Source organism: Silene latifolia, chromosome 3 (genome assembly GCF_048544455.1).
Source record: "Silene latifolia isolate original U9 population chromosome 3, ASM4854445v1, whole genome shotgun sequence".
Taxonomy (NCBI): domain Eukaryota; kingdom Viridiplantae; phylum Streptophyta; class Magnoliopsida; order Caryophyllales; family Caryophyllaceae; genus Silene; species Silene latifolia.
Genome location: NC_133528.1, coordinates 3,153,898 through 3,173,231, shown reverse-complemented (window position 1 = coordinate 3,173,231; position 19,334 = coordinate 3,153,898). Strand labels below are relative to the sequence as shown.

At 37.5% G+C, this 19,334-nt stretch overlaps 1 long non-coding RNA gene across 2 annotated transcripts; it reads left to right on the top strand.

Annotated features, from left to right (window-relative positions):
• The first annotated feature begins 832 nt into the window (after nucleotides 1-832).
• On the top strand, nucleotides 833-11,201 carry LOC141646761 (uncharacterized). Of its 2 annotated transcripts, none has more exons than XR_012545601.1 (9): nucleotides 833-951; nucleotides 3,011-3,135; nucleotides 3,225-3,369; nucleotides 4,126-4,190; nucleotides 5,635-5,759; nucleotides 5,850-5,994; nucleotides 6,357-6,505; nucleotides 7,058-7,109; nucleotides 10,801-11,201. It is a non-coding gene; the product is annotated as an uncharacterized LOC141646761 (long non-coding RNA). The 2 variants fall into 2 exon arrangements; XR_012545602.1 differs by having other exon boundaries at nucleotides 6,357-6,531.
• Nucleotides 11,202-19,334: the final 8,133 nt, after the last annotated feature.

The window sequence follows — 19,334 nt, the reverse complement described above, 5'->3', positions numbered from 1 at the left end:
TAATGCCCAATTGTAATTTCCACCAAACATTAAAAGTACAAAGAAAATTTAGCAGTGGTGATTTGATTAAGTGATAGTAATAGTACATTTACTTCCAACCATTTTACAAATAAAAACTTATAGGCTAAATTAGTGAATTTTTAACAGGAGTAACTCTTATATTTAAAATATGTGAATTTTCATAGGAATAACTTAGTTACTTTAAGTTAAAAGATTAACTATTGGCATTAAATGAAATACAGGTGAAAAATTCCGTTGTAAACACACAAGGGTCAAAATTCATATTTTAACCGCGCTAGAGTTTGTAATTATTTAGACCCAATCGAATTTCTTAATTTTCTGTTATTTTCTATTCGAATAATTTTGTTTGATTTGTAAGTCTTTTTTTTAAGGTCGTCCAAGTAGCTAGATAAAGCAGTTAACAAAAGAATATATCGTACGACAAGTACAAGTCCAATTGACCGTAATGCATCATTACGTTATAAATCTAGAAATTTAAATACGACTTTATAACTCAATTATTACATTTGTAATTTAAAATTGTTTAAGTGAGAGTATAAAGTTTTATTCTTTATTTTAAAGCTTTATTTTTAAAGACAATTAAGTTTAAAAGGAGATAATTATTTAACGTATAATAAAAATTTATCATATATACTATTTTATAATAACAAAATTCAAAATGGCATATCCGTGCAATTTGCACGGGTTTAAAACTACTTAATTAGATGACGTAAACCGAAAATAATGACACTGACAATAGACTAAAAAAAAAAAATAAAAAAAAATAGGTGGCGTAGGTCAAACAAAACAGGGAACAGGTTAAACTTAAACTGAACACAAACCTAGAACTTGTCGGATGAACCCAAAAAAAAAAAAAGAAAAAAAAAAAAATCCCCAATCTCTCTCTCTCTCTCTCTCTCTCTCTCTCTCCCTCCCTCTCCTCACCTTCAGGTATTCATCTTCTTATCTGCTTCTCACCATTTTTGTTATTTTATTTATTTTTAATTTTATAGTTGAGATGATATTTTGTCAATGTTCAAGGAATTTTTGATTTCATTTGATGTATTTTATTTTTATTTTATTTTTAATTTAATTGATTATGGGTGTCATAAGTATGATTTATAATCCCAGATTTGCCTTTTTTGATCCCAAATTATTTTGTATCTGATTGTTGTTGTTGTTGATGATGATGGATGAACAAAAGTTTGAATCTTAAATGATGGATGAAAAAAATTGAATCTTTCATCTGATAAGATGTATTTTTATCCACAAATCTATGATGAGTTCTCTTGTTTTTGTCTAATTTTAATTGATGTGTTTAAATCATGTCAATTCTTAATTAATTTTTATTGATCTGTTGATTATTGGGGTTGCAAAGATATGATTTTTAGGTTGTGGTGGTTGTGGTGGTTGTGGTTGTGGTTGTGGTTGTGGTTGTGGTTGTGGTTGTGGTTGTGGTTGTGGTTGTGGTTGTGGTTGTGGTTGTGGTTGTGGTTGTGGAAGTGGAATGATGGATGAAAAAAATTAAACCTTTCATCTGATAAGATGTATTTTTTATCCCCAAATGGGTTCTCTTGTTTTTGTTTAATTTTAATTACTGTGTTTAAATCATGTCAATTCTTAATTAATTTTTATTGATCTGTTGATTATTGGGGTTGTAAAGATATGATTTTTAGGTGGTTGTGGTTGTGGTTGTGGTTGTGGTTGTGGTTGTGGTTGTGGTTGTGGTTGTGGTTGTGGTTGTGGTTGTGGTTGTGGTTGTGGTTGCGGTTGCGGTTGCGGTTGTCTACACGATTTCCGGGTTTTTTTGATAACTTAAATGATTTTGAGTTATTTTATGCTGTCAAATCTCATTGTATCACGTTTGAAAAAGTTCACATCTTCGGAATGGATGAAGTAAAAAGTTTTCATCTTTCATCGTGGATGAAAAACGGATGAATAAAGTTTACATCTTTTATCCGATTAGATGTGTTTTAGCCTTTTAGACCCAAATCTATGATTGGCTAACTTGTTTTTGTTTTCATTTCAATTAATCTGCTTTTAAATCTTAATTAATTTTTATTTTGTTTAAGAAAGTTGGGTTCTTTTTTATGATTTCGAAAGTCGAGCGTTTTTTGGTGTTGGATGATTTGTTATTAATGTTAAATTTGTTTAGATCCACTGATGATTGGCTCTTGTTTCATATCAATGGTGAATTTACACGATTTCTGTTTTTTTTAATAACAAATTCGACGATTTTGAGTGATTTTTTGTTGCAAAATCTTAATTTGTACTATCATGGAGGGAAAAGTTTACATCTTTCATCTAATAGGATGTATTTTAGGCTCAAAGTTATGATTGGTTTTGTAGTTTTCGTCATAATTTTGATTAATCGACGTTTAAATCATGTTATTCTTAATTAACTTTTTGTTTTGCTTGAGAAAGTTTGGTTCTATATCTGATTTTGAAAGTTTTTTTTTTGGTGTTGGATGATTTGTAATAGAGCAGAGTGGATATTCAAATTTTTATTGAATTCATACCTTTTTCTTACCAATTTCTTGATAAAACTGATGTTGACTTGTTCGGATCTACTGTTAATTGGCTTTGTTTCATTTCAACGCTGATTTACAGGTTTCCCGTGGTTTTTTTTCACAATGAAGTAGACGTTTTTGAGTGATTTTTTTGCTGGCAAAGTCTCAATTTGTATGATGTGTGAAGTAAGCTGTAAAAGTTTACATCTTTTGTTAGATGTAAAACTTTGAAAGCTAATTCTTTTTGTTCAGTCTAGAAAAGGATCACCCAAAATTTTAAAAATGATCATTATTCTTCTATAATACGGAGTATTAAACGGTTTGTCGATTAAATGAATGCCTTTAACTTTTACTTAACCCTCATCCATTAATTTCGACGAGTTCTGTTGAATGCTGAATTTATCGAAAGTCAGAAAATTAAACATTATTATCTGTAGTCTTGTTTTGTAACTGTGTTCTGACAGCCACTTTGGTTTCTTATTCTTAAACATGTTTCATAGCTTCCCTTTACCTATCACGGAGATCAAGGTATAAAGCGGTCTGAAGCAGTCTAGGTGTCGCAATGGAGATAATGTCTGACTCGATCGCTATCTTGGCGCGGATGCTCAGTTAAGAGATGCTGTTGGTAATTTACACAATCTTATATTGTATGTCCATTTGATCCAACGTCTGCATTGTAATGAAATAACAGAGATATTCTGTCATTGTAACTAGGTTGGACGCTGGTCCAAATGGCTTGGCAGAATTTTTCATATTGACGACTATGACGGTGGATCAGCCTTGAAAGTTTTCATGCCGTGAGAAATCTCATGATGTCTCCTCTTGAAATGATCTCAAATTCAACCATAAGAAAAAGAAGGTGAGAAAATACTTTTTACACTACACTTTTTGGCCCTTTCGTGAAATTTGTTTATCATAAATACTTGATTATGATTTCTGCCTTCAGATTTATTTTTTTCTTGAAAAGCCCTGCTTCTAACCCTTACCCTGAAAATAGTCTATATTGATTTGAAATTTAACTCACGGTGTTCGAGTAATCCTTAACTCCAGGTCTTGGTCCACCTTTTTTTCATTTGAATTTTTTTTAAGTTTGGTTATTAGTCCTATAAAGGTGGACTGCCGTTTGTTTGAGAGAGTAATGGAAATAATGTGTTGAATGTTAATTTGTAATCTTTAAGGGGGCGTTTAGTTAGAGAGGGAATGGGAAAGGGAATCAGAAAGGGAAAAGGAATCAGAAAGGGGAGTAGTGACCCACCCACTCACTATCCTACCACTAACACCCACCACCATAAACAATCACTATCCACTCCAAAATTGTTGCAGCCACCGTCTTCCCGCCCCTCTGCCGTTATATTGCCGCCCCACCCTACCTGAAGACATCTTTTGTGTGGAAATCCAATTCAGTGACAGAAAAGTAAAACCTAACTCAATGAGTTAGGTCAAACAAATCGTGGAAGCAGTTAAATTCAGACACAAACTTAAAAACTTGCTTTGTAAGAAGTAAATGTAACCCCCGCAAATATATAAATTCTCTCCGACATTGTATCTTGTCAATGTTCGATGGTTTTTGATTTCAACTGATCCATTGTTTTATTTTCTTGTTTATTTATTTCAGGCATTTCCCTTTGTGGAACTAGAGGTTTCCTGTGTTCTTACTTGAGTACTTATGTGGTTATAAAGGTATGATTTGCGCCTGTCTCTGATTGATTGATTATTCATGTTAGCCGGTCCCAATTTTTTTGTTGTTGGTTGGTGTTGGTTTAGATGTGATAAACGATGCTGTAAAGTTTGTGATTTAGTAAGGATAAAATAATTTTGATCGTTGTATTTGCTAGGTTTGAACTTACTAGAACTATACTTCAAAGTAGATGCAAGAACTTCAGTCAGAAGTTCAAAATTAGTATTTTGACTGCCTCACAATCATTTTTGCTATTTGGGTCATGTACCTTGTGAACTCTTGATTCATCATTTACGATTTTTAGAATCGCCAGGCCATTCACCAATCAAGGATGATTAAGCGGGCCTTTCAGTACTGTCATCCTTCCACATGAATTTTCGCTAGAGTGGCAATATAAAGGGTAGTTATTGGATTTATTCATCGAACTCAGATTCAAGAGTTAGTGGTGGTATAATTTTTGTTTTATTTTACATTGTTATTTTATACCACCTCTAACTACGCTAATAAAACATTTCCTAAACCTATTTATTTTTGTTGTGTCTAGAAAAGAATCTAAGGGGGCTTTGGTTCAACAAAGGGAAAAGGGAAAGACGGGGTAAGGAATGGGATTACCCGAAGTTTAACTTCTTGTTTGGTTAATCAAAGGAATAAGACAATCCAAGTTATCCAACAAGACAGCCACCATCCATTTCCTCCCCTATTAACACCAACCATCACAAACGGCCACAAGACCACCACCCACCCCCACCATTGACGGCCGAAGAAGCTCACAACACTGCCCTTGTCGCCGGCGTCCAACGTGGTTGCCACGCTGCTCCTCCGTTCACCATTTTCTCCATTTTAAATCACCAGAGGAGATTTTGATGGTGGGGAGAGGTTGTTTATGGGTTAGGGTGGTGGTTATTATGGTGGGATGGAGGTTCCGATTTTCGAGATAGGGGAATGGGCAATGGAGTTGTGCGTGAAACATGGCAGGGAGGTCAGTCAGGCCGGTTGCAGGTGGTTGTGTCCGGCAACAATGGTAGTGGCGGTTCCTGGTGGTTGTGGCCGACGGGAATGTGAAGGGGAATCTGTGGGCGGTGTCCGAGAGGCACTCTTGGTGGTGGTGGTCGTGGTCGTAGTTAATTGGTCGTGGTCGTTGACTGGGAGGTGGTCTGTGATGGTGGCCGGTGGGTGGGTTAGAGGGGTAATCAATTTCCATTCCTTAGAGGGGTGAGGGGTAAGGAGTTAGAGGGATTTGGGGTAATCAGAGGGGTAAAGGGAATGATTGAAATAGGAATGCCTTTAACATTTACTCAACCCTCATAATCCATTATTATCGACTAATTCTGTTGGAATGCTGAATCTGTCCAAAGTCGTAAGTTTAAGAATTATTATCTTTAGTCTTGTTTTGTAACTGTGTCCTGACAGCCACTTTGGTTTCTTATTCTTAAACATGTTTCGTAGCTTTCCTTTGCCTATCACGGAGATCAAGTGATGAAGCGGTCTGAAGCAGACTAATTGTCGCAATGGAGATAATGTCTGACCCGATCACTATCTTGGTGCTGCTGCTCGGTTAAGAGATGCTGTTGGTAATTCACACATATCTTATATTGTGTGTCCATTTGATCCAACGTTTGCCTTGTAATGAAATAACAGAGATATTCTGTCTGTGTAACTAGGTTGGATGCTGGTCTAAATGGCTTGGCAGAGTTTTTCATATTGACGACTATCACGGTGGATTGGCCTTGAAAGTTTTCACGCAGTCAGAAATCTGATGCTGTCCCCTCTTGAGATGTTCTCATATTCAACCATAAGAAACAGGAGGTGAGAAAATAAGTTTTTACACTTCTTAATTCAAGGTCTTGGTACTTTTTTCATTTCAAAATTTGATTTAAGTTTGGTTATTAGTCCTATAAAGATGGACTGCCGTTTATTTGAGGGAGAAGTTGAAATAATGTATTGAATGTTAATTTGTAATCTATAAGGAGGCATTTGGTTGGAGAAAGTGAATCGGAATGGGAAAGAGGGGGAAACGAAAGGGAATTCTGTTGAATGCCGTATTTGTCGAAAGTCGTAAATTTAAGCCTTATCTTTACTTTTGCTTTGTAACTGTGTCCTGACAGCCACCTTGGTTTCTTATTCTTACACATGTTACTTAGCTTTGCTTTACTTTTCACGATGATCAGGTGATGAAGCAGTCTGAAACAGACTAGGTGTCACAATGTAGAAGGGCCATTCTTCGTGTTTCAAATGAAAACAAGTCTATAGAGGTTATGTCTGACACTCTGACCGGATCACTATCGTGGTGCTGATGCTCAATTAAGAGATGCCGGTGGTAATTCACACACATCATCTTATATTGTATGTCCATTTGATCGATGTTTTCAAAGTGTTTAACTCCTTTAGTCTATTTTTATAGTATAAGTATATGGAAAGTAGGTTCTTTTATATTGTACACATTTCCAAGTATTGCCATGTGTAGACGACAGAGGCGATTATAGGATTTGATGTACGGGGGTGCATAAAATTTTTTAACAATGAAAATACCGAGTTTTATAAAAGAAATTTTGTTTAGTTAGACAAAATGTGTGGTGATATGGTGTTGAATAAAAATTGTTCAATACAAGAATTGAACCCATAATCTCTAGCTAAAAAATAGTCTTAACAACCGCTAGACCCACATCAATTATATGTTTCTTTCCTAAACAAAATTGTAATTATTTTCGGGAAAAGGGGGTGCAGATGAACCCCATGCACCCCCGTGAGAAACGCCACTGGTAGACGAGGGCGAAGATGTCAAAACATGGATTTTATGATGATATCTTGTCAATGTTCAATGATTTTTTATTTCAACTGATTAATCGTTTTATTTTGTTATTTATTGCAGGCATTAATTGGTTTCCTGTGTTGCTTACTTGATGACTTGTGGGGTTATATAGGTATGTTCTGCGTTTTTTCACATTTTTTTGTTTCTGATTGATTATTCATGTTAACCGGCCCCAATTTTTTTTTCTGTTGGTTGTTGGTGGTTGTTGGTTTAGATATGATAGGCGATGCTATAAAGTTGGTGATTTAGTAAGGATAAAATAATTTTGATCGTTGTATCTGCTAGTTTCGAACTTACTAAAACTATAATTCAAAGTAAATGCAAAAAATTGAGTCAGAAGTTCAGAATTAGTATTCTGATTGCCTCACAATCTTTTTTGCTATTTGGGTAATGTCTTTTGTGAGCTCTTGATGGATCATTTACGATTCGCTATAGCATTCATCATCAAGGATGATTAAGCGAGCCTTTCAGTAACGGAAATCAGAATATAAGATCATCGCATAATGCGACCACTTAAAAAGTGGCCACTTTATGACTACCATTTAAAGGGAGCTAACTAGTGATAACTGCTCAATTTTGTCTCAAAAATAGCAATAGATCTAATAAAAGTTCAAATCCAACAATAACCCGGAAACACAATAATATCAACACGCCATTTGACAAGTCTATATCTAGAAGTCTACGACAAGTCTGAATCTCAACTTAAAGTCATCACTACACTTCAGCTCTCCAAGTTCACCACTACACTTCAGCTCTCCAAGTCGCCTTGTTGGTCTGGCTTTCACCTTTTCTTGGCCTTGTTCTTCTTGGCCGCCTTCTTCTTGTCAGCCTTCCTCTTGCTGTTCTTGTTCTTGCTGTCATTGTCATTACTGCATAAAAGGAAACGAAAGGGATTGTCAGAAACGGAAAGGTACGTAAGTGCGGCAGACCACTGCCTGGTTTTGCACCTATTGGGTTGTCACTTGTGCTTGTATGCAACACATCCCAACACAGTATCCACCATCCTTCCAACATAGTATCCACCATTCCTCTACACAAGAAATCATAGAAAACTCTAATTTTGGATTTCTCTCATAGACGGTTACACCTAGGGATGGCAATGGGTCGGGTCTGGGTCGGTTCCACCCAGATCCGGACCCGGACCAGCAACTCCCACACTAGACCCGGACCTGACCCAAACCCATTAGTGTCTAAAATCGACAGACCCGGACCCGACATCGGTCCGGGTCTAACCACGGGTCCAAATATTTCTACTCTTTTTAATAATTTTAGTGTATAATTGTATACCCAGACCAAACAATTTGTTTTCTTCCTTTGTAATTGCACTATCTAGAATGAAAAAAAGCATTTGGTTGAATAACAAATTGAATTCAAGGCATGAAACCCAACCAAATCCAATTAGATACAACTATACAAGCCATACAACAACAACAACAACAACAACAAGATCACTAAATTGATTTAATAAAGACAAATGGAAGTTCTAAATATAAACCAATTAAGTATGAAGCCGTGGCCGATGTTCGTCGCTGAATTCTCGTCACAGATCCAGTAGATCTGGTCGCTGGTCTCGTGGGCACCAGTTGATGGTCTCGTGGTTGCCGGTTGTCGATATTGTGGTTGGTGATTCGTAGGCCTGTTTAGGAATTAGGAGTGAGGTAAGGGAAAGAAAGGCTTGATTTGTGAAATTGTGAATGTCTTGTTGGTAGGGTTTGAAATTAGAACGAGAGAGATGGTGAGGTGAGAACTGAGAAGTGAGGAGGAGTGAACATATTGGGTTATGTTTTGTTAATACTATAATGTTGGCAAAGTGACAAGAGATAATGGGATGACTAGTTTACAGCACTGCACCATATTTTGATTTGAATATTCAATGCATTTTTGTGCTGCGTTTTATTAGTATTAAAATAGTTTTTAAAAAAAATATATTAAATGGGTCTAAGGGTCGGGTCCGGGTCCCATAAATCAGACCCGGACCCAAAATTTTTACTTAAGACCCAGACCCAACCCATACCCGAAAGGGTCTCCAAAAGTCAGACCCAGACCCGACCCGTTAGAGTCCGACTCGAAGGCCGGGTCCCCGACCCATTGCCATCCCTAGTTACACCAAAAGACTTCAAAGAAAACGAGATATTTGATATATTCAACAAACACCACAACTTTATTATCAACATAATCAATTCATGGTACAACAACTTACTCCTGTGAACCACAATATTGTTAGGAAGGGTAAGGTGTGCACTGATGAACATAAGGTCAGATTATTGATGCCAATTACTAATGCTGAGATAAGAGAGAGACTGTTTTCCATTCCCAACCATAAAGGCCTAGGTCCGATGGTTTTTCTCGTTCTTTTTTTAAGGATGCTTGGGAGTTGGTAGGGGAGGATATCTGTGCTGCTGTACATGGTTTCTTCACAACAGGGAAACTTCTGAAACAGGCCATACTTTTGTCACACTAATCCCCAAAATTGATTTACCTCAAAATGTGACTGAATTTCGACCTATTTCTTGTTGTCACATCCTTTATAAAGTGATTTCTAAGCTCTTATGCTCCAGGCTTTCTCAGGTATTGCCTGAAATTATTAGTGAGTCTCAAGGGGGCTTTATTCATGGCAGAAACATCATAGAAAACATTCTTGTTTGCCAAGGTATTATTAGACTTTATAATAGGTCTGTCCCCTAGATGTCTTCTCAAGATTGACCTAAAAAAAGCCTACGACTCTGTTAACTGGAATTTCTTAGAACAGATGTTGATATCCCTTAACTTCCCTACTCTTTATGTGCAACTAGTCATGGAATGTGTCAAAAATGCTTCTTATTCTTTGCTTCTCAATGGTGAACCTTTTGGTTTCTTTAAAAGGCAGAAAGGTTTGCCGCAACGGGATCCCCTCTCACCTTCCTTTCAAATATCACTCTCACGAGAATCCACATGTAATATTTGTCTTAGATACTGAAATCATTCTGTATCGTTTTGCGGATTAGATTATGTCATAATTCGATTAGGCCCAATGATGAAGATAGGATTTGGATCAATTCTCTAGACCTCATGTAATATTTGTCTTAGATATTGATTTGTGCTGTTTCAAAAACGTACTCATTAAAAAAAAAAAAAAAAAAAAGCATAATCACAATTCTTCATCATCATCATCATCAGAATTGTAGAAACAACTCAAACTAACATGATCAGAATCAATCAGAATCTCTCTCTTAAATTTATTATCAACATCATCAATTCATAATCATCATAATTGAAGAAACAACTCAAATTAACACAATCAGAATCAATCAGAATTTCTCTCTTAAATTATTACCAACACTATCAATTCATAATTATCACAATCAAAGAAAATCAGCGAAAAAAATGTTCACCTGTGTGATGAAACACATCGACTGTGCTCAAGCTGCGTTGCGTAGTAATTACCGCATGTTTTGCACTCCCAATTCTTACCTGGAGGAGCCTGGTCAGATCTCTCTTCTTTGGTTCGAGCCATTTTTGGGGGTTTTTCTTGATTATTTTTAGAGTGATTCTTTGTTGAGTATGGAATATACTGGGTTTGTTGAATACTAATTACTGGGTTTGGTTAAATCAGATTTTAATAACTCCCTTTTTATCCTAAACTCCCTTGTGTTTCTCTTTTTTACAAATAACCCCCTATATATTGTTATATGTCCACTTTTTGTAATATCTTAATTCAAAAACTAACACTCAAACTGAATTATGAAAGACTATATTTGACTTTACCTAAACTAAACTACCTAAATTACCCTTACTAATTACACTAACCCAAATTGCTTGTATAGGGCTAAAGAAGGCGAACTCTGGAAGAACTAAGCACAAGAACAGCTGCTCAGTTCACTAACAACGAAGATGCGTATCAAAATTAAATGAATGGAAAAGGCAAGGATGGCAAGACAGAACTACGGCCAAAGCAATCACTGATTTCGGGTCCTATAGGAAAGCTGCTCAGGTCGTGGGACGTAATCTTATACTTGGTCCACTGGTTTGGTGGTTAGGTTCTGTTTGGCGTATCAATTTTGAGGGATTGTTACCCTTTTTAAATCATCGAAAGTTCGCTATGCAATCCTCGTAATTTACACTACAGAGTAGCTTTCATTGTCATTCATCTAACCCCAATTCTTGTTTAAGATCGTCTTAACTTACGATGGAAATAAAAGAAGGCTATTTAGAGGTTTTAATTTAAGATGGTTTTAAGCAAGACACACTATCTAATATAACCCGAAGCGGAACTAATACACAATCTATATTAAAATATAAAATTTAGTACAATGCCTACAACACATATTAACTCTTTTGTTTAGATGTACACATTAAACAAAATTTGTGGAACTACAATATTTATACCTATATATAAAATTATAAATAGAATTACAAACATGCGTATCTTTTATTAGGTAGCCCGAGATCAAATTCCTTTTATTGTATTTTCCTTCTTAGTATTACCTTACTTTAGTGATTTTTATAATAATGTAGTTAACATTGTTTTTAATTTGGCTTTTATGGCGTTTTATTCTAATGAGTTATGAATTACAATATTTGTATTGTGTTGTAGACCTGAATGGTTTTACTCTGCTTTGCGACCTAGCCTGTTATTTTATGCTGAACCGGCCCGGCCCTACCCCGTCGTTAACCCTAGCCTGGCCCGGGTTCTGAAATTTCAGCCCGGCCCGGCCTTAGCCCGCCATTTTAGCAAAAATAAAAAAATAAAATAAAATGGCAAGGCCCGCCAGCCCGGCCTGGCCCTAGCCCGCCTCTGATCCTGGCCCAGGTCAAGCATATCCTAGCCCGGCCCAGCCCCCCTTCCCCTGGCCTAGCCCGGCCCGGGTTTGACCAGGAAAGTCCGACCCGCCCCCTGCCCGACCTGAGTACAGGTCTATTTGCGACTTGTGTTTTCTTTCAGGGAGGACTTTCGGAGTTACGACTTAAACGAAGAGAATAACTGATAAATTTTTTTTTTTTTTTTTTTTTTGGGAGAGTAAGTTTATGTTTATTCTTTACTAATAGTGTCGATATGTGAACTAAACTATTTATTCTATATAACATTAATATTTTTAGGGATATTCTACATGTTACCCCTCAATTTTTCGACTTTCTACATGGTACCCCTATACTTTTTAAAATATACAAGGTACCCTTAATTGTTGTCATTATCACTAATTGTACCCCTAAACTTTATTTCTCGTCAATTAAACTCAGTTTTAGGTGTTAAGTGATTACTTAAACGCGTAACTAAACTTGTCATTTATCATCCGATGATAAATCATACTCCCTCCAATTTCATTTATTGTTCCTCTTTCTTTTTTTGCCATAAGAAATAAGGGAATCAATTTGGACCATACAATACACATGACCCCACATGAAATTGATTTTGGACCACACTAAGTTGTCCAAAAAAGAAAAGAGGGAACAATAAGGAAACTGGATGGAAAGGGAAAGAGGAGCAATAAATGAAATTGGAGGGAGTATTAGATTTAAGAAACCACCCCATTCATCCTCCTTATTTTTACTTATCAGTTCGTTGTACTTATCCGATTCACAATTAAAAATTGGATCTTAATTCAAATTCCACATAAGTCACATTGGTTTCATGCGTATTAGTATCCATATAGTACATATGAAAGCAAAGAACAATACTAAGGCTCGGTGCCTCTGTTTGACAATGCACTTTAGGTATCTTATTGGGTTAAATTAGCTTATTTGATCAAAATCAGGTACCTTACTTTTTTGTAGGTGTTTGTCAAGTAGCTTATTTAATCAAATAAGCTATCTGAAATAAAATGCTACCTAGAGGAGCATTTGAGATTTCAGGTACCTGATTTGTTTTTCATTTCCTTTTTTACCCCTGAAATCTATAATATTAAATAATTATCATATCCTTTTACGTCATTTCACCAAAATAAATTATATCTTCAGTCTTCAGCTACCTTATCAGTTACCTTTTCAGGTTTCAGATAGCTTTTCAGTCTTCAACTATCTTCTGAGGTTTCAACTACCTTTTCAGTTAGTTTTACGGAATTAAGGGTCCCGGAACTAAATATACGTAAATCACATAGATGGTTTCTCGGGTCAAATAAAGTAGCCACGCAAATTTGGAGAGGCAACGGATAACATTTGAGTGTGTCGGTATGCGATAAAGTAGTTAAAAATAGATGAATATTTGTTATTTAGAGTTGAAATCGAATACGATGACTAATGAAGCGACCTTAGGCACGTGGTAAAAAAACTGCGAGAAAAAGAAGCATAAAACGTTACGACCTCTCAAACGGCTCAAATTGAAGTGTATAATACACGGTTTTCGAGATTTTATGGTCCCTGAATAAAATGTCTGTAAATCATACGCATTGTTTATCGGGTCAGATAAAGCAGCCACACATTTTTTTAGAAGCAACAGATGACATTTGAGAGTGTCGTATGCGATAAACTAGTGTGGGACAAAAATCATGTACTCCTTAATAATAGATGAATACTTATTATTTAGGACTAAAAATCGAATACGGTAACTCATGAAGCGACTCCAGACACGTGGTAAAAAAATAGGTAGGAAAAGAAACATCACTCGGTACAACCTCCCAAATAGGTCAAATTTAAGTGTATAATACACGGATTTAGGAATTTCAGGGCTCGAGAACAAAAATGTCTATAGATCATTCGGAAGGTTCCTCATGTCAAAAAGCCAGCCACACAAATTTTGAGAAGCAACAGAGAACTTTTGACGGCATCGGTACGCGATAAACGAGTGTGAGATGAAAATCGGGTATTCTTTAAAAATAGATGAATACTTCTTAATTAGGGCTGAAATCGAATACGGTAACTAATGAAGCGACTTATGACACGTGGTAGAAAAACTGGTTTGAAAAGAAATATGACCCGATACGACCTCATAAACGGCTCAAATTTAATTACATAATACAAGGTTTTCGATAATTCAAGGTCCCAGAAAACAAATGTCCCTAAATCATACTGATTGTTTCTCGGGTCAGATAAAGCAACGACGCAAATTTGGAGAAACAATAAAGGACATTTGAGTGTGCCTGTGGGGTAATATCCATATAAAACCCTTTAATTATAGGACTATAACGTAAATTTAATATGCAAATTATTGTCATAAACGAAAACAATAGAAACGATAAGGAATAAAGAATCAACCTCGGGTCCTTGAGAATTCGGCCTAAGATCAGAAATCAACAGAGATTTCCTCCTAATCGATACACCCAAGACCGTCTGAGACTATGCCCTTGTGCTAGAAATGTATTCTCTAATTGCCTTGCAATATTGAGAGAATTGTTGTGTGAGTTTTTCTTAGATGTGAGATCTAGGTCTTGAGTGGAAATGTTCTCCAAAACCCTAGTAATTTTTGCAAAATGATAGATTAGGTCACAAAAGGAGAGGAGCTCTCCTTTTGTTCCTCACTCGGCAAATCGTGAGCATAAGGGGGGAAATGGGCTTTCATTTCCTCTTAATTTTGACTCATGGTCCGACTCGAAAAAGCTAAATGTATATGACGCGGTTTTATTATAAATCGTCATCGGTTATCGGTTATTAAAGCATCAACTAATAACACGGATTAGTTGAATTATTAATACATGTCCGACAAAGACAATATTGTATAATTAATTCAATATACATCAATTAAATATAATCGTTTATATTTAATTTACGAATTAACTGCTTAATTCGTCTTAGCCATTTTTATTATTTAATCCGTATCAAATAATCATCTCAACATCGCGTTTGACTAATTATTAGTCAATAACTCGGACTAACTGCTTAGTCAACTTTGGCATCAACATGACTGTATTTTCATACCGTCACATCTCTCAAACGTATCCTATAGGTGTGACTTTTAGGGACCAGTTGATCACCGCCATCTGTATGACAATAACGTCAAACTTATCTAGCAAGCCAACCGTTATTGATAAACGTGGACCAACTGATAATAATACAAAAGTATACCCTTTGATCCTTTTAGAGATTTAAATGTTATTACACTACTTGTAGAGGACACCAGCCCCAACAAGCTCTCACTTGTCCGTACAAGTGTATGTGTAATAACGTTATCCGCACTAACTGGAGGACACAGCTCCAACAAACTCCCACTTGTCCGTACAAGTGTAGGTGCGATAACCGATTCTCATATTCATTTAAAAATTTCTCCCACTCAATGTAAAACAATTTGCAGATCCGGATTCGCAAAGGTCGTATTTTACAATCGATCTGTATCAAGAGTGGTTTCCCCGACTAGAGAGTAACTTAACTGATAAAACGAATTCGTATTCAAGCATGACCATGCATTTCAGTTACAGCTCCTCGAGTGGCCCTGAGAAATATCGAGTTCTCGATAAAGGCTGAATATTTCCTTCAACTCGACTCCTTCCGATCTAAGCACAGCATGAAATGACCCAGAAAAAATCTACTTGGCCCCCTGTTACGGATGACCGTGAGAAAGAAACCAAAGTCACCCAAAATCTGCCTTAGTCTCAAGAGACAGTCGATAGTCAAAAGAATCGACTCTTAGGATCACCATGGAGGTCCTATCCACGACCGGGCACCGAATGTTATAAAACATTTAGGACTCCACGTCGATGTCACAATTGTGTCCTACGAGATATCCGTATAAATCGCCTCTGTGATTGGTCAGTCAACCTGTTGACCTATGGCTCGTTGAACCCACCATCAACCAACGTCACAAAATAATTGCCTGAGTTATCAGCTCACGTGGGCAATTAAGGACCAAAAATATAATGTTTGTTCAGTTCACTTTGTGGTGTTCAAAATTGTCGTACAAATCCACATGAAAAACAAAATATATATAAATATCAAAAACGATGATGTCGTATAGAGTACAAAAGAAAATGAATCTAATCCATAAAAGAGTACTACAACTTAGGAACACGTTTAATTCCCATGGAATTAACATGCCTTTCATGCTTATCTTGTCGTAATGGTTTAGTGAGAGGATCTGCTATGTTATCATCTGTAGCAATCTTTTCTATCACTACTTCCTTTTGCTCCACGTAATCTCGGATTATATGAGCTTTCCGTTGTACATGTCTAGACTTGTTGCTAGACTTAGGCTCCTTAGCTTGGAAGATGGCACCTCTATTGTCGCAATAGATGGTGATCGGGTCATTCGAACTAAGCACTACGGATAGTCCTTGTAAGAATTGACGCATCCATATCGCTTCCTTTGCAGCCTTCGACGCGGCATAGTACTCGGACTCGTCGTAAAAATCTTTGTAACACTTTGTTTGGAACTCTTCCGGTGATGCAGCGCCATTAAGAGTAAAAACGAATCCAGCATCGAGATTTTGAGTCATCTCGATCTGTTTGGAAGCTAGCATCTGCGAACTAGGTTGCGCATAGCTTTTGTTCGCCTCCATAAGTCAATGCCCAAGCTTTAGTCCTCCGTAGGTACTTAAGAATGTTCTTGACAACCATCCAATGTGATTCACCCGGATCTTTGTTGGAATCGACTTGTCATACTCAATGCATATGCCACGTCCGGACGTGTGCATATCATGGCATACATGATTGATCCTATAGCCGAGGCATAAGGAATCCGTGTCATGCGCTCTTTCTCTTCCGGTGTCTCTGGTGCCTGAGATTTGCTCAAATGCACCCCTGGAGCCATAGGAAGAAACCCTTTTTTGGAGTTAGTCATGCTGAATCTCTCTAGGATTTTGTCTATGTAAGACTCCTGACTGAGAGATAACATCCGACGTGATCTATCTCGATAGATACGGATGCCCAGAATTCTTTGTGCCTCACCCAGATCTTTCATCTGGAAATGGTTTTTCAACCATACTTTTACCGAAGTTAAGAGAGGTATGTCATTCCCAATCAGGAGTATGTCATCAACATACAATATTAGAAAGACAATCTTGCTCCCACTCGACTTGATATATAGACATGGTTCCTCGACCGATCGAGTAAATCCATTTTCTTTTATCACTTGGTCGAATCGATGATTCCAACTCCTAGAAGCTTGCTTAAGTCCATAAATGGAACGCTTAAACTTGCACACTTTCTTAGGATATTCTGGATCGATGAAACCTTCGGGTTGTACCATGTACAACTCCTCCTCCAAATAACCATTTAAGAAGGCGGTTTTCACATCCATCTGCCAAATTTCATAGTCATGAAAAGCAGCTATCGCTAAGATAATCCGAATGGAACGCAACATGACTACGGGTGCAAAAATTTCATCGTAGTGCAGACCTGGCACTTGGGTGAAACCTTTAGCAACTAGTCGTACTTTATAGATATCTTGTTGACCTTCCACAGAATGCTTTATCTTGTAAAGCCATTTGCATTGAAGGGGACGAACCTTAGCAGGTAAGTCAACAAGATCCCATACATTGTTCTCATACATGGAGTCCATCTCGGATTGCATGGCCTCAAGCCATAGCTTTGAGTCAGAACTAGTCATGGCACCTTTATAGGTTGCGGGTTCACTACTCGTTAAGAGTAGAATGTCATCTATGTCATGTTCCTCGACCATACCAATGTATCTGTCCGGAGGAATAGAGACTCTTCCCGACCTCCTAGGTTCCTCAGGAATATTCACCGCAGCCGGGATTGAAGGAATTGGTTCCTCCAATGGTTGCTCGGTATTTGGTTCTGGAATCTCTGACAGGTCGAAGGTTCTATCACTCTTTGCATTCTCGAGAAATTCCTTCTCTAAGAATGTCGCACTAGCCGCAACAAAAACACGTTGTTCGGTTGGCGAATAAAAGTAATGACCAAGTGTTCCTTTAGGATAACCTATAAAGTATGTCTTGACCGATCGCGGGCCGAGCTTATCCTCGTGTCTCCACTTGACATAAGCCTCGCAGCCCCAAACCCGTATAAAGGACAAGTTAGGGACCGTTCCCTTCCATAGTTCATATGGAGTCTTGTCAACAGCTTTAGACGGACTTCGGTTAAGTATTAGAGCAGCTGACAGAAGAGCATAACCCCACAATGAGTCAGGCAACACGGTGTGACTCATCACGGATCGAACCATATCAAGTAGTGTTCGATTTCTCCGTTCGGACACACCATTCAACTGAGGTGTTCCAGGTGGAGTTAACTGTAAGGCAATCCCACAGTCTTTGAGGTGTTGATCAAACTCGTGAGAAAGATACTCGCCACCACGATCTGAACGCAGTGTTTTAATCTTTCTACCTAATAGGTTCTGTACCCGATTTTGGTATTTCTTGAATTTCTCAAAGGATTCACTTTTGTGCTTCATTAAGTAGACATAGCCATATCTACTTAAATCGTCCGTGAAAGTGATGAAATACCTATAGCCTTCTCGTGCGGTGATTGACATAGGTCCACACACATCCGTATGTATGAGTCCTAATAGGTCAGCAGCGCGCATTCCAACACCTTTGAAGGAAATTCGAGTCATCTTGCCAATGAGACATGATTCACACGTGCCAAATGATTGAAAATCAAAGGCTGAGATAGCTCCATTCTTTATGAGCTGTTTTACGCGTTTCTCATTAATGTGTCCCATACGGCAGTGCCATAGATATGTTTGATCTTTGTCACCGACCTTTAACTTCTTATTCATTACGTGTAATATTTCTGTGGTCTGATCTAAAACATAAATTCCGTTCATGGAGACTGCCTTGCCATAAATCATATCGTGTAATGAGAAAATGCAAGAATTATTCTCTATTACAAATGAAAAACCAAGTTTGTCAAGTGCAGAAACTGAAATAATGTTTTTCGAAAGACTGGGTACATAATAGCAGTTATATAAAAATAACTCAAATTCGCTAGGAAGCTGGATCACGTATGTTCCCCTCGAGACAGCAACCACTCGTGCTCCATTCCCGACACGCAGGTCCACCTCACCCTTTACGTGGGGTTCGATGTTTCGGAGCCCCTGCACATGATTACACAGATGAGAACCACAACCAGTATCTAGTACCCAAGTTCCGTAACTTGCGTGGTTAATCTCAATCATATGAATAAAAGTAGAAGAGAGAGAAGACATACCAACAGGTTTAACGCGACCTGCTTTTATGTCCTCATGATAAACAGGACATGTACGCCTCCAATGCCCAGTCTTATGGCAGTGATGGCATTCCATGTTTTCGGTTTTGCTCTTTGTCGCGCCTGATGAGTTGCTCGACTCACCAGGCCCACTCTTACCTGACCCTGACTTCTTAAATTTCGGTTTACCTACTGCTAGGTCTGACTGAGCTTTGCCCTTACCCTTGCCCTTGTTTGACACAACGAGAACATCCTGTTTCAGGCTCCCACTAAACTTCATGTCCTTCTCGGTCTGTACGAGAAGGGAGTGTAGTTCATGGGGACTCTT